This window comes from Haliotis rubra, unplaced genomic scaffold, assembly GCF_003918875.1.
Source record: "Haliotis rubra isolate DU_JTF1 unplaced genomic scaffold, ASM391887v1 Scf112, whole genome shotgun sequence".
In the NCBI taxonomy this organism is placed as follows: domain Eukaryota; kingdom Metazoa; phylum Mollusca; class Gastropoda; order Lepetellida; family Haliotidae; genus Haliotis; species Haliotis rubra.
This window is the reverse complement of record NW_025765026.1, coordinates 1,016,002-1,038,667: the sequence shown is the minus strand read 5'-3', so window position 1 is coordinate 1,038,667 and position 22,666 is coordinate 1,016,002.

Here is a 22,666-nt window from a genome sequence, read left to right as displayed (position 1 = left end):
AGCAAGGTGTTTGAAAAAATATTTTAAGAAAGGCAAAGTAAAATATAAATTGTGGACTTATATAAAACTGTATTAATTACGTAATGAGGGCGGTGGGGTAGTCTAGTGGTTAAAGCTTTGGCTTGTCATACCGAACACCCAGGGTTCGATTCCCCACATGGGTACAATGTGAAGCCCATTTCTGGTGTCCCCCGCTGTGATATTGCTGGAATATTGCTAAAAGTGGCATGAAACTATACTCTCACTCACTAATTACTTAATGTGTCCATCCCGTCAGTGACTGATTACAGGTGTGGGCTTCATCCTTGCGGGGATTAATTACCTGAGATCTCAGCTGATCATTTGAAGGACACTATGTCATATATCCTAGAAGTACACAAAATTCTTCAGTGGTGAAACTGGAACAGTATTTAGGGTCAGTCAGCAAGCCAACTCTGAAATTAAAAGAAATTGCTTTTCCACCTGCCTAATTGTTAATATGGCTAACCTAAGAAATACAGTGACAAAAGATACAAGAATATTTCTGATGAAAATTGGATGTTTCAGAGGTACAGATAAGCTGTGTATCTGCATAAATTACGCAAATATCTATGTGAAAACTCAATTCCTATTACGTCTATTGCATACAAGTACTCTTGAATTTTTGTAAATACTCAATAAATGTGATCTTACATGCGTACACACAAAAATGTCAAATCTTAGCTTGCGTACCAGTGGAAAGATAAAATAACTGAGGTATACTGAGAGGTTCTATTTCAGGACATGAACTTGACAACTTGCAGTCTTTCTTATCGTTTCTCATATTATAGATCAAATATAAATAACAAACACTAACATCTAAACTTTATTATATTTTTCAAATTAATGGAAAGTGGCAAAATACCCAATTTAGTTTGAGTGAGGTGAGTACAATTTATTTGGTTACTCAAAGGAAAATTAGGATACCCAATTGAGATGAACACAAGCGAGTACATAACTCAATGACCCAAAAAGTTATCTGTAGCTCTGATGTTTGAATATTGTGTGTGTCATTTAATTGTCATGGAGTCTTCCTGTCATCTTCAGGATAAGGGCGCTGGGGTAGCCTAGTGGTTAAAGCGTTCGCTCGTCACGCCGAAGACCCGGGTTCCATTCCCCACATGGGTACAATGTGTGAAGCCCATTTCTGGTGTGCCCCGCCGTGATATTGCTGGAATCTTGCTAAAAGCGGCGTAAAACCATACTCACTCACTCACTCTTCAGGATAAAGATGTTTTAAAGGTGAGTGAGTGAGTATGGTTTTAAATGCTTTTAGCAGGGGTTAACTGAAATGGCCTTCATGCATTGTACCAATGTGGGGAATCAAACTTGGGTCTTCAATGGTACTAGTGAACACTTTCAGAGCCAGGCCACCCCACTGCCTGTTTCAAAAGGAAACTAAAAGTGTCATTACTGTAGGAACCAGAAAACTGACTCTAGCCACAGTCTTGTAAAATATTAGGTTCAAAGTTTGAGCAAACCTATGAAACTTATAAAGTTATTTTTCTGATATTCTTCTCTCTGCCCCAACATTTCTATAACTAGTGTGTGATAAATATTCCAGATGAAGACAGCCTGGATCTACATGAAGAGTTTTTGGCACTACTAATGAGTTTGTAAATGGTAACGTGACTGGATAATTGCCCCCTCTTAACCAGTCACTTTAGACATTACCTACAGACCTCCTGATTACCTCTGCCATCTAATGTGTATGTGTCGAGGCCTTTGATAGCACAGTCAAAGTTGTACAACTTACTTTGGGGTGAAGATAAGTTTGCAAACCTCCAGAAGACTGCTGATTATGAACATGGTAGGCATAAGCAGTTTAAAATATTAAGGCTAATAATCTGAATTGTTACAGAGCAATGATAGAGTTAGATGTAAACTTGAAATTTAAATGTCTGTACTCCTAGGAGTTGGCATGAATAGCTGAAACATTCATGATTGCTCTCTCTCTCTCACTTACCCACTCACTTGCTGGCTCCCTCACACCCTCACTCACTCACTCTCACTTACACCAACCAACTTGCTCGCTCACTCACTCGCTCACTCACTCACTCACTCACTCACTCACCCTCTTGCTCACTCACTCACTCACTCACTCACTCACTCACTCACTCAGCTCCTCACTCCTCTCACTCACTCACTCACTCACTCACTCACTCACTCACTCACTCACTCACTCACTCACTCACTCACTCACTCACTCACTCACTCACTCACTCACTCACTCACTCACTCTGGTTATGAGAAATACATGACTTTTCTCATTCCCTGGCTTGAGCACTGTCTAAGTTTCACCACAATGCTGTTGTGATATCTACTTACATTATGTATTATTGATTATGATGATGTTTGAACTATTTGTACCCTGCACCAAGTGGGTGTATTTGCCAATAGCATTATCTTGTTTAACAGGATGTTCTATACATGGTTCTTGGCTGTGTGGGAGTGTGCATCTTCAGACACTGTTCTGAAACCAGGTCTAGCTGAAGCATTATAGCTCTAATACGGTCAGCAAAGAAAGTCCACAGTAATTCTAAAATCTATGATGCCATGAGAACACTAGGTCCAGCAGACTCAGATGCCATTGGCCGAGACCTTGTTGGTTCCATTAGTATGTCCCAGAATGCAACAGACATGCACTTCAGAGATTGTGTTCCTGATTTGCCCGATGTGGTATGTGAGGATTGTGGTTTAAGAGGACTTTATGTTATAGTTGTAAATTAAAGGTAGTTTCCAGACATAATGGTATGTTGAGAGTAGTTTCAATTCCTGTTATCTCCATGTCAGTGTTGTCTGGCGTCTTCAACATACTCTCTTCAGCTGATGGTCACTCAACGGTCAGTCCAGTCAGTCATGGAATTTAGCCAATCATATACCAGCACCACATATTTGTCGATATATAAGAGACCTAAGTTGAATATTATCTGAAATTAGCAACAGTCAAAATTGTTACATGTGCAGTGTGCAGCTGTTGTAAAATGAGCATTGGACTTTAGTAGGACATCTTGAAGGTATGCGCTGTATATATCATGTGTGATTGGACTTTAGTAGGACATCTTGAAGGTATGCGCTGTATATATCATGTGTGATTGGACTTTAGTAGGACATCTTGAAGGTATGCGCTGTATATATCATGTGTGATTGGACTTTAGTAGGACATCTTGAAGGTATGCGCTGTATATATCATGTGTGATTGGACTTTAGTAGGACATCTTGAAGGTGTGCGCTGTATATATCATGTGTGATTGGACTTTAGTAGGACATCTTGAAGGTATGCTGTATATATCATGTGTGATTAAGGTATGCTGTATATATCATGTGTGATTGGACTTTAGTAGGACATCTTGAAGGTATCGCTGTATATATCATGTGTGATTGGACTTTAGTAGGACATCTTGAAGGTGTGCGCTGTATATATCATGTGTGATTGGACTTTAGTAGGACATCTTGAAGGTATGCGCTGTATATATCATGTGTGATTGGACTTTAGTAGGACATCTTGAAGGTATGCGCTGTATATATCATGTGTGATTGGACTTTAGTAGGACATCTTGAAGGTATGCGCTGTATATATCATGTGTGATTGGACTTTAGTAGGACATCTTGAAGGTGTGCGCTGTATATATCATGTGTGATTGGACTTTAGTAGGACATCTTGAAGGTATCGCTGTATATATCATGTGTGATTGGACTTTAGTAGGACATCTTGAAGGTATCGCTGTATATATCATGTGTGATTGGACTTTAGTAGGACATCTTGAAGGTATGCTGTATATATCATGTGTGATTGGACTTTAGTAGGACATCTTGAAGGTGTCGCTGTATATATCATGTGTGATTGGACTTTAGTAGGACATCTTGAAGGTATGCGCTGTATATATCATGTGTGATTGGACTTTAGTAGGACATCTTGATGGTATGCGCTGTATATATCATGTGTGATTGGACTTTAGTAGAACATCTTGAAGGTATGCGCTGTATATATCATGTGTGATTGTACTTTAGTAGGACATCTTGAAGGTATGCGCTGTATATATCATGTGTGATTGGACTTTGGTAGGACATCTTGAAGGTATGCGCTGTATATATCATGTGTGATTGGACTTTAATAGGACATCTTGAAGGTATGCGCTGTATATATCATGTGTGATTGGACTTTAGTAGGACATCTTGAAGGTATGCGCTGTATATATCATGTGTGATTGGACTTTAATAGGACATCGTGAAGGTATGTGCTGTATATATCATGTGTGCTTGGAATAGGGAAGGGTTCGTGACATACATGCTTGAACTGCAGGACAACCAAAAGAGCATAACACTCATTACCTTGTTTCCATCTTGTACATGCAGTAAGCTTCGGTTATTACAAACTTCTGGAGACAACTAATTTTAATTCACTATGACTGAAGTTTGGTACATGCATTTCGACTCAAACAAATATCATGTGGATGGGAAAAAAAAAGTTTGTTTTATCCATCAGTCTGTTATAAGAGGGTTCGTTATACACCTAGAACACTGTATGGTTATTCAAATCTGTTTAATATTTAGTTCTAGGAATAAGTACTGATGTGGACAAAAGTTGTACAGATTGTTTACTTACTAGGTACTTTCCTACTGAGGATTCCGGGAAAGGATAGGCCCTCAGCAACCTATCCTGGTCATACAAGGTGTCTGAATGGAGCAGGAAGTGCAACTTTATGATTTTGGTGATAGCTGGAGTGCAGTTTTAGATTCGGGAGTCAAGGTTGCAGAGGTTTTCGCATGTTCAGTGGGTCTATGTAATACATGTTACGATACGAACTTGTTTGTTTCAACAGAGAATATAGGCTTAGTCCATTGTAGCCAGAAGGCATCTTGCAGTGAGCAGGCCGGACTGAATAACTGTAGGGTATTTTTAAGAACTGTGAATCTTGCTGATCAAACTTGAAAATTTGCAATTCTAATTCTGTACCCAACATGTATGATGACCTCTTTCATGACAAAATCCTAGAAGTTGAAAGACTTATATGCCAACATTTGTAAAACATTATTTCTCGCTGTGTAATCCATGAAAGTGATAAACTTTTGTGACTTGTATTAAAGAGCTGGTATGAAGATAATATTTATTGCCTTATCTATTTTGTATGCATTGCATGTGTTAAGGCACATTTATACAGCACCACTGATGGAATAAATGAATAATCAGTAATATACACCCCTGATGTAGTGTTGATAATGGCGAGCTTCAAATCACAGATATGGAAGAGTATTTGCATAACTATCAGCATGATGAGACATGTTGAACAATGAGGTACTACAATGTTGAACAATGCGATATTACAATGAGATGAAATGATTTTGGACAATGTTGTCCTTCAACGTTGAATTTCAATGAGATACTATGATGTTGAACAAGGAGGTATACAATGTTGAACAATTGGTAACTGCCATGTTGAACAATGAGGTACTACAATGGGATACTATGATGTTGAACAATGAGGTACTACAATGTTGAACAATAAGATATTACAATGAGATGAAATGATTTTGGACAATGGGGTACTTCAACGTTGAATTTCAATGAGATACTATGATGTTGAACAATGAGGTATTACAATGTTGAACAATTGGTAACTGCCATGTTGAACAATGAGGTACTACAGAGTTGAACAATGAGGTACTACAATGGGATACTATGATGTTGAACAATGAGGTACTACAATGTTGAACAATGAGATACTACACTGTTGAACACTGGGTGACTGCCTTGTTGAACAATAAGGTACTACAGAGTTGAACAATGGGTGACTGCCATGCCGTTATCCTAACAACCCAGTCTTGTTGTTAGAGGCTAATGACAGGATCGGGTAACCAGCATGGTGACTTCATGCATGCTGTATTATCTCCATTGCAAAGATCGATGCTCATGATGTCAATCTCTTGATTCCCTAGTCCAGACGTAGTTATTTACATGCCACCATAATATTGAAATATGCAGCTTTAAACTACAAACAAATATCAAACGAGAAAACAAACAATTGTTTGCCATGAAGGAAGTATTTTTCCTGAAGGTGTCAATTCTTGGGAGCTTTATGTGCTGTTCCAGCTTGTTATAATGAGACACCTGACACATTCCCGTGTTATAAATTGTGTTATTGTAATACACACTTCTACTGGAGTTTGTAGAAATGTCTCCTTACAGGGTCACCTTGTTCTGCACTGCGAGGAGTTTCAGCATTAGACGCACCATACATGATACAAATACACGAATAATGCAACATTAGAGATGGTTTAGTTTTTTATTCAAGAGTAATTGTTTTGTCAGCTGTTGTCATAAATATTAGAGTAGTTAGGTATGAATATTTTGGTGAAACAACCAAATGCAGACTTTTAAATTTTCACTGTTTGAAGAATGGGTTCAGGAATATATGTTTATTTACTTGGCATGTCAATTATCAATGCTGTTTTTTCACAAAAATATATTGCGTTTGTATATAAGAATTTGTAGATTGTGTGTCAGTTAAATTTTTACTGAGCAGATTCTTGCAAAGCAAGTAATCTGGGCAGACAAAGATTCAAGAATTGTAAATCTGTACATTTTAACTATTTATGTGTGATGTTGTATAAACAACTAAACTGTGTGTTCTTTGTTCAGCAAACTGGGAGACAGCTGGAATAGAGGGAGTTTGTTGGACAGATTGTGAGACAGGATACCCAGCTACAAAGAGGGCACTATGGGAGATATACCTGTGTCAGTTTCGTCCGACCGTAGATAGATTTGCTCAGCTTGACATGGTGGAAACAGGTAAGTAATGGATGTTAATTATATATATTTATCTATATTAATCATCAGGTAGATATCATGGGCTGACCTGTTCTGTTTTATGAAGACTTCCTGGTGCGTGATTGACGGGCTGGGTTTGGCATCAGCTGTGTGTGAAATACACATGACTGGTCTTCAGTCTTGGGATCACAGATGATTATGTTCATCAGAAACTTGATTTGTGTTTACATGTTTCGTAATGAATGTTTTTCGTATTTTGAAGTCACAAACATTTTGTTGATCTTTTCACTCTTTATTATGATTTTATAAGTCAGTTTAAAAGTTAATTTCAAAAGGAATATTATATGAAAAATAAATCTGAGCTAAGCAAGCAAGATATGTCTTGACGTATAGTTTAGTCGCTGTTAATAACCATTACATTCTATAAAAGTATAGGTTAATTTTCAAAGTTGTCTGAGAATATTTTAAATAGGAATATTTGACAAAAGGTAGTTTGATTTTAAACTTCAAAAGGAGATTACTATATATCAGAGTTTGTGTACATCTATGTACAAGACTAGATATATTCAAAGATTTGCTACCGATATGATCTCAGAATGTCAAGAGATTTATGATGTATGTTATCAGTGGCAAGTCATAAACAGTGGTGGCAAAGAGCTGTAGATTTCCATTACATAAAGGCTCACTTGCTAGTGTTCCATTTGGCGAACATGTGGTGATACATCGGATACACACAGGTCAGTTGGGACTAAATGGATTCAAGCAGCGTGGAAATAAATCACAGAACGCTTGTGTCTGGCAACACAGACTGCCTCTGTCTAAAGTGGGGATTGGGGCCCTGTGTCATATTTAACCAGTTAAATGCCAGTATTAAAAAAAGGATGTATATGTTTTTATTAATTAGTTATATGTTTTTATTAAATTTGTTTAAAAATTGTGATTTATTTCAACATGATTGATAATGTGAACTGAGTCAGTATTTTTTTTCTGAATTTTTTAATAATATGCATATTTAATGTTTAAATGTTCATATTTTGTGTAATTAATTTGATTACTAGGTACTTTAAAAATGAGCCTAGTTCCTAAAGAGTGTTATTTTTAAATGTAGGCGTGATTCATTCCTGAGTGGTTAAAGGGTGGGTTTGTGAATGTTCATCCACAGAGGATATGAGTCAGTGAAATAAGTGATAAGGCTATTGGCCAGTCAACTCACTGCGGACAGTAATCTATATGGCTATGTGAGTTGCATCCTTCATTATTCAGTGTGTTAAATCTCCATTCTGTTATGATAAGTGAGCAAGGGCCCAAGGAGTGAGTGAGTGAGTTTAGTTTTATGCCGCTTTTAGCAATATTCCAGCAATATCACAGCAGGGACACCAGAAATGGGCTTCACACATTGCACCCATGTGGGGAATCGAACCCGGGTCTCTGACGTGATGAGCGAACCCCTTAACCACTGGGCCACCCCAAGGTCACCATTGAGAAGGGACATCGAATCAACTGACCATTAAAATCGTGGTATCACCAATAATCAACTGCAGTTTGGAAAATACAGCTGGAGCATTGTGTGGAGTACGGACTTCCGTCTCTTGTGTTATTCTCAGGAAAACATTTTTGAAAATTTCTTATCTTAGTCTTTGTATTTGCTAAAATATAAATGTGTTCAATGAAGCTCAATGCCAAACTTGTGTTCAGAAGAGGTATTTTTAAGTTTTGACACGTCCGTTGAACTGCAGGGCTATGAAGTGGACACTGTATGATGCCTGCTGTAGACCTCTGATCAGGTTGTAAGCATGGCCATGGCAGCCATATTTAAACCCCAGAGGCTAGTTATCATCCAGTCTTTTGTCAAAATGTACTGAAGTTTGGTAAAGATGTAATTGGCAGGGAATTTTGGCAATTTTTGGCAATATATTATCCCCCATTTAAGTGGGGCATTCATGGGCGGATCCAGGAATTTTGAACGGGAATGGGGGCGGGGTTCAGGGGGTTCGAACCCCCTGAACCCCCCATTGGCTCCGCCAACACAAAGAAACATCTTCAATGTGATCTTAAGTCATTTTCAAAAAGGGGCGTGGTGAGGATCTCTGGATCCGCCAATAGTATTGGACATAGGTGTGGAGTTATCTTTCTTTCCTGGGAGGGCTAACCTAGTGGTTAATGTGTTCGCTTGTGAAACCATTTTTAAGATTACTCTGCCTAAATGCTTGTGTAAGTTGTCCTGCCAGTCAGGATACGTTATAACCGACCACCTCACAGAGTAGAGGTATCACTAAGCATGTGAGATAACTGGTAGCGAGAAGTGGGCTGTGTAACAGTGTGGGACCAGCATATCTGAATCAGCTTTATACACTAGGAAATACTTGAGTATTGTAAGAGGCGTGATAGGCCATTGTAGACAAGTAGCTCCTAACACGGAGTGATGTATTGATATGTCTTTGTGTAAAGTCAGTGTTATGGACACAGATAGTAGCTTTATTTGCACATTTACAGCAGCAGGTTTAAAAAGCTTATTCATAAGAATGACAAATATGAACAGTGTTGGTAAAGAAATGCACCACCATTCTATGGTCGGAGATAACATGTGGTTAAAGGGCTAAGTTTTTATCACACAGCTTGACATGACTCAGTGTGTTTGTATCGAACATTTTAAAGAGGTGCATGAATTAATTTTTTGACTGCATTCAGTTCCTTTTTGTAATGTTTCTTGAAGGAGTGAGTATTTAGAGCTTGGATTTCAATAGCTGTTGGTGAATGTTTGTGGACTGAAGTAACTATGTATGTTCTCGGTAGTGGGTTTTCACAGCGAACCATCATGGGATCAGCTCATGGAGTTCATCACGGAGCCATTAAAATACAGTTACATCTCTAAGTAGTATTGAAGAAAACTAGTAAATCTATAGACGTTTGCTGGTGGCTATAGGTAGAATTTAATTACGAGGATGTTTCTGAGATAGCAGAGGTAAGTTTGGTGTGCTAAGGTTTGGGTTTTGGGGTGGGAGGGTGTGTGGGGTGGGGACAGACAGATGGGGTTGGGGTATTGGAGGGTTTGGGGTGGGGAGGGGTGTGTGTGTGTGGGTGGGGACAGAGACAGATGGGGGGTTGGGTATTGAAGGGTTTGGGTTTGGGGGTGTGGAGTGTGAGGTGGGGTAGAGACAGATGGGGTTGGGGTATTGAAGGGTTTGGGGGTGGGAGAGACAGAGACAGATGGGGTTGGGTATTGAAGGGGTGGGGACAGAGACAGATGGGGTTGGGTATTGAAGGGTTTGGGTTTGGGGTGTGTGTGAGTGTGAGGTGGGGCCAGAGACAGATGAGGTTGGGGTATTGAAGGGGTTTGGGGTGGGAGGGGTGTGTGTGTGGGGTGGGGACAGAGACAGATGGGGTTGGGTATTGAAGGGTTTGGGTTTGGGGGTGTGTGTGTGTGTGTGAGGTGGGACAGAGACAGATGGGGTTGGGGTATTGAAGGGTTTGGGGGTGGGAGGGTGTGTGTGTGGGGTGGAGACAGAGACAGATGGGGTTGGGGTATTGAAGGGTTTGGGGGTGGGAGGGGTGTGTGTGTGGGGTGGGGACAGAGACAGATGGGGTTGGGTAGGGAAGGGTTTGGGGGTGTGAGTGTGAGGTGGGACAGAGACAGATGGGGTTGGGGTATTGAAGGGTTTGGGGTGGGAGGGGTGTGTGTGTGGGGTGGGGACAGAGACAGATGGGGTTGGGGGTGGGGACAGAGACAGATGGGGTTGGGGTATTGAAGCATTGTCATTATCAGTGGTATCAGTCTAATCACCTCGAAGATCCGGGTTAGAATTGGTCTTCAGCAGCCCATGCTTGTCTTGAGAGATGACTTTTGGGATCGGGTTGTTAGACTCACTAACTTGGTTGGTGCATGTTATTGTATTCAAATTGCTGAGACTGATGCTCGTTGTGTGAATCACTGGATTGTGTGGACCAGGCTCAGTTATGTATAGATTGCTATCACATAGCTGGAAATTTGACTTTCATGTATCTCCACTATGCAGATTGATGCTTATGATGTCAGTCACTGGATTCTCTGGTCCAGACTGGAATATGTACAGACTTGCCATCCTATAGCTGGAAAATTCACAATGACAGTCACTGGATTGTCTGGTCCAGACTGGAATATGTACAGACTGCCATCCTATAGCTGGAAAATTCACAAAGTCAATCACTGGATTGTCTGGTCCAGACTGGAATATGTACAGACTGCCATCCTATAGCTGGAATATTCACAATGTCAATGACTGCCATCACTGGATTGTCTGGTCCAGACTGGAATATGTACAGACTGCCATCCTATAGCTGGAAAATTCACAATGACAGTCACTGGATTGTCTGGTCCAGACTGGAATATGTACAGACTGCCATCCTATAGCTGGAAAATTCACAAAGTCAATCACTGGATTGTCTGGTCCAGACTGGAATATGTGGATTCTCTGGTCCAGACTGGAATATGTACTGACTGCCATCCTATAGCTGGAAAATTCACAATGTCAATCACTGGATTGTCTGGTCCAGACTGGAATATGTACAGACTGCCATCCTATAGCTGGAAAATTCACAATGTCAATCACTGGATTGTCTGGTCCAGACTCATGACAGCCGTAATGTTGCTGAATGTAACATTCAAAAACCAAGAAAACGAGCGAGTGTTGTTATGTGATTTGTGTTTATAAATGGGTTTGTTGTCGGAATGTTCTGTAAAGTGAACTCATAATGGTGGGCAGTAATTTCACTGAGTTTGTGAGTTCAACCTTTCCTCACATGTTAAATCTTACTAAACAGTTCATGTGTCCTCTATTTGCAAGATGATGCACTGGTAGCATGCACATGTGTTTTTAATGGTATTTATACATCCCCCGTCTGTACAATGCTGATGAAGCCCAGGAAATTAACGGCTATAATTAGGGTAAATGCTGCTGGAATAGTTAGTACTGCTCTCCGGCAGAAGCTAGTGAATTATTCTGACGTCAGAGAGAGTGTAACGCCAAAGATCCGTTTTCCCTAACAATGCCCTTTTGACAGGAAGTTCAGCTTTTAAATAACATCTGAAGGAAAATGATCTTTTTTAATGTCCTGATGGGAATCAATTTTGAAAATGGTCATCAATAGGATTGTGTAAATGACAGAAAGACGAGTGATGTATTGAGAAACTTCCTGGTATGTCAGCTGATTCAGTATGTGAAACAGCGGTTGCCAGCACATGACTGGGAGACTGACTTTTAGTCTAGGAAGTCTTTGATTATGCTACATGTTTTTCTGTTTATTTTATATTGCTGATTTTATGTGGAATGTGGCAGGCTAGACATGTTTAAACAAACTGTAGATATTCTTCTGTAATGGTGCAGGACATGTAGGTTATTTAGATGGGTGAAGATTGTGTGGAGGAGCATTGGGTCATCATGGGCTTGCATCTTTAGTTTGATTTGAAAAAAGAATTGCAAACCCATAGTTGCAATGAATGAGGGTGTGCTATAAACCAGTGCTTTGTTGTAAATCTCTGCTTTACGATAGACTTGCGATGGTTGTAAAGCATACTGAAGCACAATTAGCTTCTGTTGTCTTGCAAATCTCTTACTTTACAATTGACTTGAGATGGTTGTAAAGCATGGCAATGCACAATTGGCTTATTCTCTCTTGTAAATCTCTTCCTTTACAATTGACTTGAGATGGTTGTAAAGCATGGTGATGTACAAATGGCTTATTCTCTCTTGTAAATCCCTTCCTTTACAATTGACTTGAGATGGTTGTAAAGCATGGCGATGTACAATTGGCTTATGCTTTCTTGCAAATCTCTTCCTTTACAATTGACTTGAGATGGTTGTAAAGCATGGCGATGTACAACTGGCTTATTCTCTCTTGTAAATCTCTTACTTTATGATAGACTTATGATTATTGTAAAGCATGGCAATGCACAATTGGCTTGTGCTCACTTGTAAATATCTTACTTTACGATAGAATTATGATGGTTGTAAAGCATGATGATGCACAATAAACAAGTGCTATATTAAATCCATACGTTGGTTTGCTCACTCTATCAAACCCTGGTTTTGTCTAGTCTTGGCTTGATTACAGGTACATGACAAGCAGGGGGAGTGTAAAATATATTTTTGACCAAAGTATCGTCCCAGTTTGACACAGTTGTACATCTATGATAGTGAGTCAGTGGTCAAAGTATAGACTCGCCATGACAAACAGACATGTGCAGATGATGCCTTGACGTCAAAGGTTAAAACAGGGATATATAGGATGTCAAATTGTTGGTAATCTCTCATCCACTGTGGCTGCAAACTTCCTGAAACTTTTCATATAACCTCATTAGCAGACTCCTGTACTAGTCCTTCATGTTGACTAAACTTGAGTCCATGCTCTTCCACGTCCATCAATAAACAGTAAACAAAGGCATCTTACAAGAGGACCTTCTGACATTTGGAAAGGTCAAGACAAGTCATCTGGTGACCCATATTCACAAGCATGTTTCGGCAGAACCTGCCCGTCAAGCGTTGTCGTCAAGCGTTGTCGTTGTAGAGGTATGTCATGATAACTGGCCAATTAGTCACGTGACATTTCAGCCGGGGTTTACATCTGTATGTGTTGCCGCCGCTATGTTTATGATAATTTGGCCAACTGATGGCTCCGGAGTCACACCTGACATTTGAGAAGGAAGACAAGGTGGTGTGCCGGCTGGTAGACTTGCACAAGTCTCGGAGGACATCATTATTGGTTTAATTCATAAATCCTGGATTATATGAATAACAGGAATGGATTGCCCAGTGTTATTTAGACTTGCTGATTATTTGGATAGAATTTCTATGCTTCATGGAATTACCATTCTGTCAGGGTTCAAGCGAGGCTAGATTGAAAGGAGGCTGTGAACATGCAGACCATTGCTTTTATTGAATGACTCCCTAAAGAAGGGACGAATAATCATAGTGTTATAAGATTTTGCATAAAAATGATTAAATTTTCTCATGCTTGTGTTTTTCCATCTGATGAATTCTGATGCTGGATAAACTTTGTCTTTTCATCTCTGTGGAAATGGAATAGGTCAACTCAGGTCTGCTTTAGAATTCTTTACGGGAGTGAGTCAGTGAGTTTGGTTTAACACCGATGTGTACAATATTCTGTTTATATCATGGAGTGTGGGCTTAATTGGGAAGGAAAGCCAAAGTGATTTGGATCTCAGACACGAATTCCACGAGGACAGGTATCGTGCTGACAAACCTAGAAACATAAATGGGCTGGACTAGGATTAGAACCCGCAATTATAGGTTCCTGGTGTGCCCAAGGGATGCAACTCTGCATTGCAACTTGTGGCATCTTATCCAGCTGGGCCACGTCTTCAATTTCTTTGAGCTGTGATTGAAACACTGGTCCTGTTGATGGCTGTCATATGTACACTCATCTCTTTGATGCCTGCACTTCCTCTGTAGTCTAAATGATCTGTGGGGTGGTAGGTTAGCCTAATGGTTAAAGCATCGGTTCATCATGCTGAAGTTCTGGGTTCGATTCCCCACATGGGTACAATGTGTAAAGCCCTTTTCTGGTGTACCCCGCTGGATATTGCTGGAATATTGCTGAAGGTCACATAACTCACTCACTCACTCACTCGAGTGGAAGGTTTGTGGTTCACTCTCCAGCCATGCCATTCCGGCAGACATTAAAAGATTGTTACTGTTACATGGGTACAATGTGTGAAGCCCATTTCTGGTGTCCCCCGCTGTGATATTGCTGCAATATTGCTAAAAGCGTACAATGTGTGAAGCCCATTTCTGGTGTCCCCCGCTGTGATATTGCTGCAATATTGCTAAAAGCGGCGTAAACTAAACTCACTCACTCACTCACTCAGGGTAAGCTAGCCTTGCACCAAGGCTGTACTAAATGCTAAGCCAATGGATATATAGTAATTCTATCCTTTAAAGAAGCAAGTCTTGATTGGCACCCAGTACAATACAGTACAGGATGCCAGAGCGTTATATATATTTTTAAGAAATTATCATTTAAGCTATTAATTATTACCTTAGAGACTCACGCAAGTCTAAGGGTCAGTATGATGTGTCAGGTATTTGTGTTGGAACTATGGTCTGGTATTTATATCACAAAAAACAGCACTACTATGTCCAGTTGCTAAATCTAGGAATATTTGGCAACTCATGACATTAAACAATATGGTTTTGTCATGTTCAGAAAATGTATGGGGCGGTGGGGTAGCCTAGTGGTTAAAGCGTTGGCTCATCACGCCGAAGACCCGGTTCGATTCCCCACATGGGCACAATGTGTTAAGCCCATTTCTGGTGTCCCCCGCCGTGATGTTGCTGGAATCTTGCTAAAAGCGGCGTAAAACCAAACTCAGTCAGTCAGTCAGAAAATGTATATATTTTTAACTCGTCAGCTGTGGTTGCCATGGTTTCAATACAGATATGCAAATATTTTATAATGTTGTATTTTGTTAATGTTTTATGTAAGGTCAACACGTGGACATTGTACAAACTGTGAGACGGATCTCCTCCCCTGGTAAGCCTGATTATGACAAGGTGCCTAGGTTACAATAAGATATGAGGTGATAGAGAGTTCAGACAACATGTAAGTGTAGATGCCCCAGGCTTTATCTATTTGTGATCTCAGCTTATGTGGTGAATCTCAACTCATTGCCCATTTACAACAGACTACATACCTCCTTGTCTGCTAATATCACACCAACAGGTCGCTGCTGTCTCATCCTGTCTGTTCACTGGGGCATTGCTTAAGGTCGGACTCAGCTTGGACAAAATAGTACTGTGAATGTGAAATGGCAATGCTAGAGTGAATGAGTGAGTGAGTTCAGTTTTACACCACTTTTAGCAATATTCCGGCAATATCACAGCATGGGACACCAGAAATGGGCTTCACACATTGTACCCATGTGGAGAATTGAACCTGGTTCTGAGGCATGACAAGTGAACACTTTAACCACTAGGCTACCTCACCGCCCCAATGCAAGAGAATAACCAGTCCCGAGACAGATTCCATTGGTGTGAAAGTCAAAATGACCGTGAATATTATATGAGCAGATCACTGAGAATAAGTGAAGACACCAGGTGTTCGCAAAAAGTGTACACATATCCTGATGAAACGTGTGGTTAAGAACTCTGAAAAGTTGAAATATTTATTCAAAGTCAAAAGGTGAGAAGTAACTGATGCTGTACAAATTTCAGGCCCCGATTTCTCAAAACAAACTTAAGTTTTTACTCAAATTTCAAACTGAGTTGGACAATTTGAAACAGCTGAATTTTTAACTCAACTGCATTTTTTAAATAAAAAAGCCCAAACAACTTAAGTAATCTATCCACCAAACTCTAATCGTCTACTATGTTTGAGTTTAATATCGATTTTAGTTCATTCTGGGAAATGCATTTCCTCAAATTTGAGTAAAAACTCTAACTTAAGTTGAAACTAAGACTTAAGTTTGTTTCGAGAAATCGGGGCCAGGTTTGTTACCAAAACACACATGGTTTTCCTATCTTGTCCTTAGACATGTAAGTAAATGATTAATATTGCTGTATGCCAAGAGTCGATTAATATCCTATGGGTTAATAAACAACGTCCCTCTGCATAATGAAGAAGTGTGTTAGTTGCTTAAAGCCGGCTACCTGGAAACAGGCAAATCTGGGCCAAAACAAACCCAGAAAATTCACCTGTTGGAGTACAGTGACATGGAGTCCACAAAGTCGATGAGTCTTATCACCCGATCCGTTATGTTGAGTCACACGGCAAATGCATGGGAAGAGTTCTTACCTCAAGTCTTCGTGGTTGCGGAACAAGTGATTATTACATATGTTGTATTAGTTGACCTTCCCCTTGACAGCAGGCACTGGTGTGTCAGCCATCGTACTGTCATGTATCCTGCTGTGTTGTTAGCAGCATTATTTTTGGTATTTTTGAAACCATATAATGTGGAATGTGTGCTGACTGCAGACAGTTGGTGGAAGGTGTCTGGGTAGTCTGTTTCACAATCCCTGAACCACATTATGTTCCCTACTGCCTAGCCATCCCTGCAATGCTAAAGCCCTGAATGAAACAGGTCCAGATTTCCCTAGTCTGTCTCACAGTCATTGAAACACATTATTTTCCCTACTGCCTAGGACCGCCTCCGTGGTGTAGTGGTTAGAGCGTAGTAATGTAGTGGAAGGTCGCAGGTTCGATCCCCGACCACGTCATACTAAAAGACGTTAAAATATGGTACTTGTTGGTCCCTGCCTGGCGCTCGGCATTCATGGGTACAACAAGGACTGGTCGGCTCGGAGTCAGTATAATGTGTCTGGGTGGGGTATTCATGTTTCACTACGGCATGGTATCTCAGTGGGCTAGCACTATAAAACCAGCTTAAGTCTGAGCTACTACAAGCAGCCACACATACACATGCACACGCATGCATGTCGTCATATGAGCGAAATATTCTCAAGCACGACGTTAAACCCAATTTCACCTCACCTCACCTCACCCTACTGCCTTGCCCTCCCTGCAGTGCTTAAGCCCTGAATGAAGCAAGTCTAGATTTCTCCAGGTTCAGGCCCTGGGGCTCCTTTTCAATTTAAAAGGGTTTATTTGTTACTGTCAATGTTATATATATTCATCGAGTAAGCGTTAATCTAGTGTCAGGGCTTAGCTAGCTCGTCTTCAGACAGAATCTCAGTGCTGAACTACAACACAGGTTTAAACACCCATACTCTGATGCTTAATGACCTTTCAGATTTGAAACCTTTTAGGTAATGCAGGAAATGGGCAACCAGTAGGAAAATGTGTCATAGGAATGTAGACTTACCATACAGTGAGTGAGTAAGTTAGGTTTTATGAAACTTTTGCCAATATTCCAGCAATATCACAATCGTTCGACACCAGAAATGTGGGGAATCCGGGTTTTAGGTGTAATATACAGCATACTTAACAAGAAGCAGTTGAGTTCATCATTAGCACGTGCATTCCATGATTTTTGTTTTTTTCATGAAGTTTTGTTTCACTGTAGACCATGTTGCCTTGTATTCACTGTACTGGAATAAGATGAAGACTCAGAAGATGGAAAGGGAGATATTCAGAGGATAAAGAAACTTTTTAAAATTTGCATAAACATAATCTGTATGTATAGTGTAAATGCAGTTTTTGCTGTTGCTCTGAGAAATATTATTCATTTTCTAAAATCACCTGTATAATATTCATGTCAGTCTCCCAGATGTCACGTTATGGTGATTAGGGACTGAAATATCAATGCTCATAATTGTACTAAATGTATTCATACAGGGGGCGGTGGGGTAGCCTAGTGGTTAAAGCATTGGCTCGTCACACCGAAGACCCGGGTTCGATTCCCCACATGGGCACAATGTGTTAAGCCCATTTCTGGTGTCCCCCGCCGTGATATTGCTGCAATATTGCTAAAAGTGGCGTAAAACTAAACTCAGTCAGTTAGTCAGTATTCGTACAGCGTAATATGTCTTGAAGATGGTCAAGGTCGACTTCATTCAGTCAGATGTAATATTTGCTTATATTGAAGCGTGTGGCAGCTTTGAAATTTTATAAACTTAGCAAACCTTTATGATGGATAATACTTGGCCATAGATGAAGTAATAAAAACCTGTTGACATGCATCAGTTGTGAAAGAAGAACTATTCAGAACTGCGGTCACTGAATTAAGCGTGGAATATTAATTAGGAAATCTGTTTCCGTAGTTTTGAACTCAACTACTTCCTTATAGAGCCAGCACACAATCAATTTTAAATGATTCTGAAAGTTCATTATGTATAGTACAGCCTCTTTGTCCTCTCAAGTTAATGCATGTGGTTGAGGTGCTTGTCAGATGCCTTAACAAGTCATTGGGTCTGGAGAAATTTGTCACTGTGGTGTCAAGACATTACAAAATCACTGAATAATGCTTTTGGTTGAATTGAGTATGTATTTTGCTGTGAGGTAATGAAAACCATGGGGTGAGTTAGCATGTGAGTTTAAAATAGTGTTTTTAGTCACATCGACAGTATTTTAGCGATATCCTGACTGTAACTATTGAAATGGTATTCACACATTGTGTCCATTTGGGGAATCGAAGCTGGGGGTCTTATTGCATGACGAGCCCAAATGGGTGCTTTAACCATTCAGGCTGTCCCACCCTCTTACAGCTGCAATATTGCTGAGTGTAGCATTAAAAATCAAACAAAGCAAACTCCAAATGACTCCAGCATACCTAACTAAGTGTTGGTTGGACCTCAATTCATTCCCTTAAAAATGCAAGACCGCCAAGTGTTGGTGGTGTAGTGGTTAGAGCATCCGCCCAAAGAGCGCCTTGGAGAACAGAAGGTCGCAGGTTCGATCCCTGGCCGCGACATACCAAAAGACGTTAAAATGTGGTACTTTTGGTCCCTGCCTGGCGCTCGGCATTTATGGGTACAACAAGGACTGGTCGGCTCGGAGTCAGTATACTGTGTCTGAGTGGGGTATTCATGCTTAACTGCGGCATGGTATCTCAGTGAGCTAGCACTTATTATAAAACCAGCTTAAGTCTGGACAAGCAGCGGCACATACACATACACACGCATGCACGTTGTCATATGAGCGAAATATTCTCAAGTACGAAGTTAAACCCCATTTCACCTCACCCTTTGATGCTTTAACAACAAATATCGTCATGCCAGCATCATTCTGTGTATGTTGTCCTGACCTTGACCTTGATGTAGGGTCTGTAGTTTAACTGGGAGCATACATGTGGCCTGTCTTACACATACACATAAGGAAATATGATATGGACTCCAGCAGTAAAAAGGAAAAATTAAGAAACAAATGTTTTGAAAATATTGTTTAGTTAGTGCTCAAGTCCTTTAGCTGTACATCCATAAGTGTGTGGCTCATGAGGATTGCTCCCAAGTGTGGCTCCAGAGAGGGTGTGTGTGTGTTGAGAAGCATTGGTTGCAAAGGGTGACTTTTTCAACATTGTTAGATCTGTGATCTGATCTTGATAATGGGAAAGTACTCCATGCCCATACTAGAGGTTTTGTATGTTCTGATCAGGCACCTTGTCACCATGTGTAATCACAATGGAACTGTTGAAGCCAGACACTCTGCTTTTGAATCCAGACACCCTGCTTTCAAGTGTAGACACCCTGCTTTCAAGTCCAGACACCCTACCTTCAAGTGAAGACACCCTGCTTTCAAGTCCAGACACCCTACCTTAAAGTCCAGACACCCTGCTTTAGAGTCTAGGCACCCTGCTTCAAGTTTGGGCAGCCTGTCTTCAAGTCCAGACACTCTGCTACAAGTCGATACATCATGCTTTAGAGTACAGACACCCTGCTTTAGAGTACAGACACCCTGATTTCAAGTGTAGACCCCCTGCTTTCAAGTCCAGACGCCCTACCTTCAAGTGTAGACAGCCTGCTTTAGAGTCCAGGCACCCTGCTTCAAGATTGGATACCCTGCCTTCAGGTCCAGACACCCTGCTTTAGAGTACAGACACCCTGACTTCAAGTGTAAACACCCTGCTTTAGAGTCTAGGCACCCTGCTTCAAGTTTGGACAGCCTGTCTTCAAGTCCAGACACCCTGCTACAAGTCGATACATCATGCTTTAGAGTACAGACACCCTGCTTTAGAGTACAGACGCCCTGCCTTCAAGACCAGACCCCCTGCCTTCAAGACCAGACCCCTGCTTTCAAGTCCAGACCCCCTGCCTTCAAAACCATACCCCCTGCCTTCAAGACCAGACACTGCCATTAAGATTAACATCATGAATGAAAGGCTCTAAATCTAGCTAAAAACATTATTACTGATCCCTCTCATGTGTTACATTGTTGAATAACTATTAATGTCTTCCATTTTCATGCTTTTGTTCACTTGTAGGTAATTATGATCACGTTTTTATGTATTTATTTGATATACATGTATTTATGCTCACTCAGATGTGTGACAAATTCCCTCACAGCAATAAAGAATTATCTTATCTTATCTTATGATGACTGTGTGGAAATTAATACTTGTCTTCTGCCCTATTGGAAGAATTTTGCTGTACAAGTTTAGATGAATTAGTGGATGTCATAGTCAGCTGAATTCTCAGAAACCATGCAGTCAAAATACAATGGAACGTCTTAATGAAATATGCTTCATAAAAAGATGTTTTTGATTATTGTATTTTTTGGACTGTGATCGATCTTCATGTCAAGGCTCTCTGGCAAGATCAGAAGCGTGAACCCTTTTGGAAAGTGCTTGTGCAAGAGTTGCCTGATGCAGCCAGGCTAGTCATTTATTCATGTCGTCCCAGACATAGCGTGTGTTTGCTGGGTGTGTATACGTGGGACTGAGACAATGTGGTGAGATTCTGATGCACCTCGTCAGTAATGCAGGATGGGTATATGTGTGGGCCGAAATCTTCCATGGAGCGTTATGAGATTACAACGCTAAAACAAGAACAAATTATTTGATGTAATTGGAGTTTGACACGGTGTAATGTTGACTGTCGGGCAAGTAGTAGTTGAAATGACTATTTTTGTACCAGAAACGATTTGGATGTGGTAGAAAAGATCAGAATCTCATTTTCTTAATAAGACAATATGTCTGGAAATTTCTGGTACTTACTGCTTATAAGGCATTACCACTATTTTCTCTGTTTAGCCAAATTTGGTGGTTAGTTTGCCAAGATGTAAAGAATAATAATTTTAGAAAGTGTTAGTTTTGATTTGAAACTGTGGACTTGAAATAGAATCATGAAGTACTGTCTTGATTGATCATTGATGATGGCTGCTTGTGAGTTTATACTGTAGAAGTCATACTGGCAGTAAGGAGTATTACAGTATTCACAAAAATTACAAGTGCTCTTTTTAAGAAATAATCCATTTTTCCAGCAATGAACATCATAACTGTGTTTTGATCACATGGTTACGATATTTCAGAATTCAACTTTGAGTGGTGAGGACTATAATTCCTGAAAACGTTTTTAAAAATGGAGCCATCAAAAAAGTTGAAATGAAATATATATGAAATATATTTTTGATAAATAACTCGAAAATTGTTAGATTGCAGATTTATGCCACTCTCATGTATAAAACAAGCAGAAACTAATCTGGTATTACTATTTCTGTCTGAAAGATGAAACATTTCTGTCTTCTTCCTATTACTGAATGCTGTGAACAATTCTGACATTGTTTGGAAATACAAAGGAAATGGGCTGATCTATAGAAGTTGGACTGAGTTTTGTTTACTCTTTTAGAAATAGTCTAATGATTTCAACACCTGCTTTCAGGGAGCTTCATGGTCCTCAATTGAATTATTTGTAGGGTCTTGTGATTTTGTTGATCTGTCAATTACAAGGAAGTAGCTCAACGGAACGGTAAATTAACAGAGATGTGAAAGCGCAGGAGTGCTAACACGAGTCTGTATCTGGTACATGTTGTTTGTTGAGTGGGGCAGGACAACCCTTGGAAGGGGAGGGTAATGGCTATCAGTCTATTTGGAGCAGGTTTTCAACCTAGCGAACATATTCCTAGGAGTGTTCGGTAGACCTCTAACTACAAATCTATATGGTGGATCTGAGTATACATGTTGAATCAGGATAAAGACGTAATGCGCAGGTTGATGTTTTGAGTGGAGACAGAGCTGACGTTTTGACAGTTCAGCAGTTTTCTGACAGATTTTGTGAGAATGTTATCTTGTACTGTTTACCTTGATCTATGTTTATCTTGTACTGTTCTATGCTGAATGGCTGTCTGAAATGTTTTGAAAGAAATTGATTCACTAGGACTTTATTTGACATATTACAGCTTCTGGAATGAAAGAGAAGTTATTTTTGCAAATGTTATAAAAGGAATTTGCTGGTAATCATGCTAGTTTGGAGGGTTTCTGCTGTAGTTTGTTTGTTG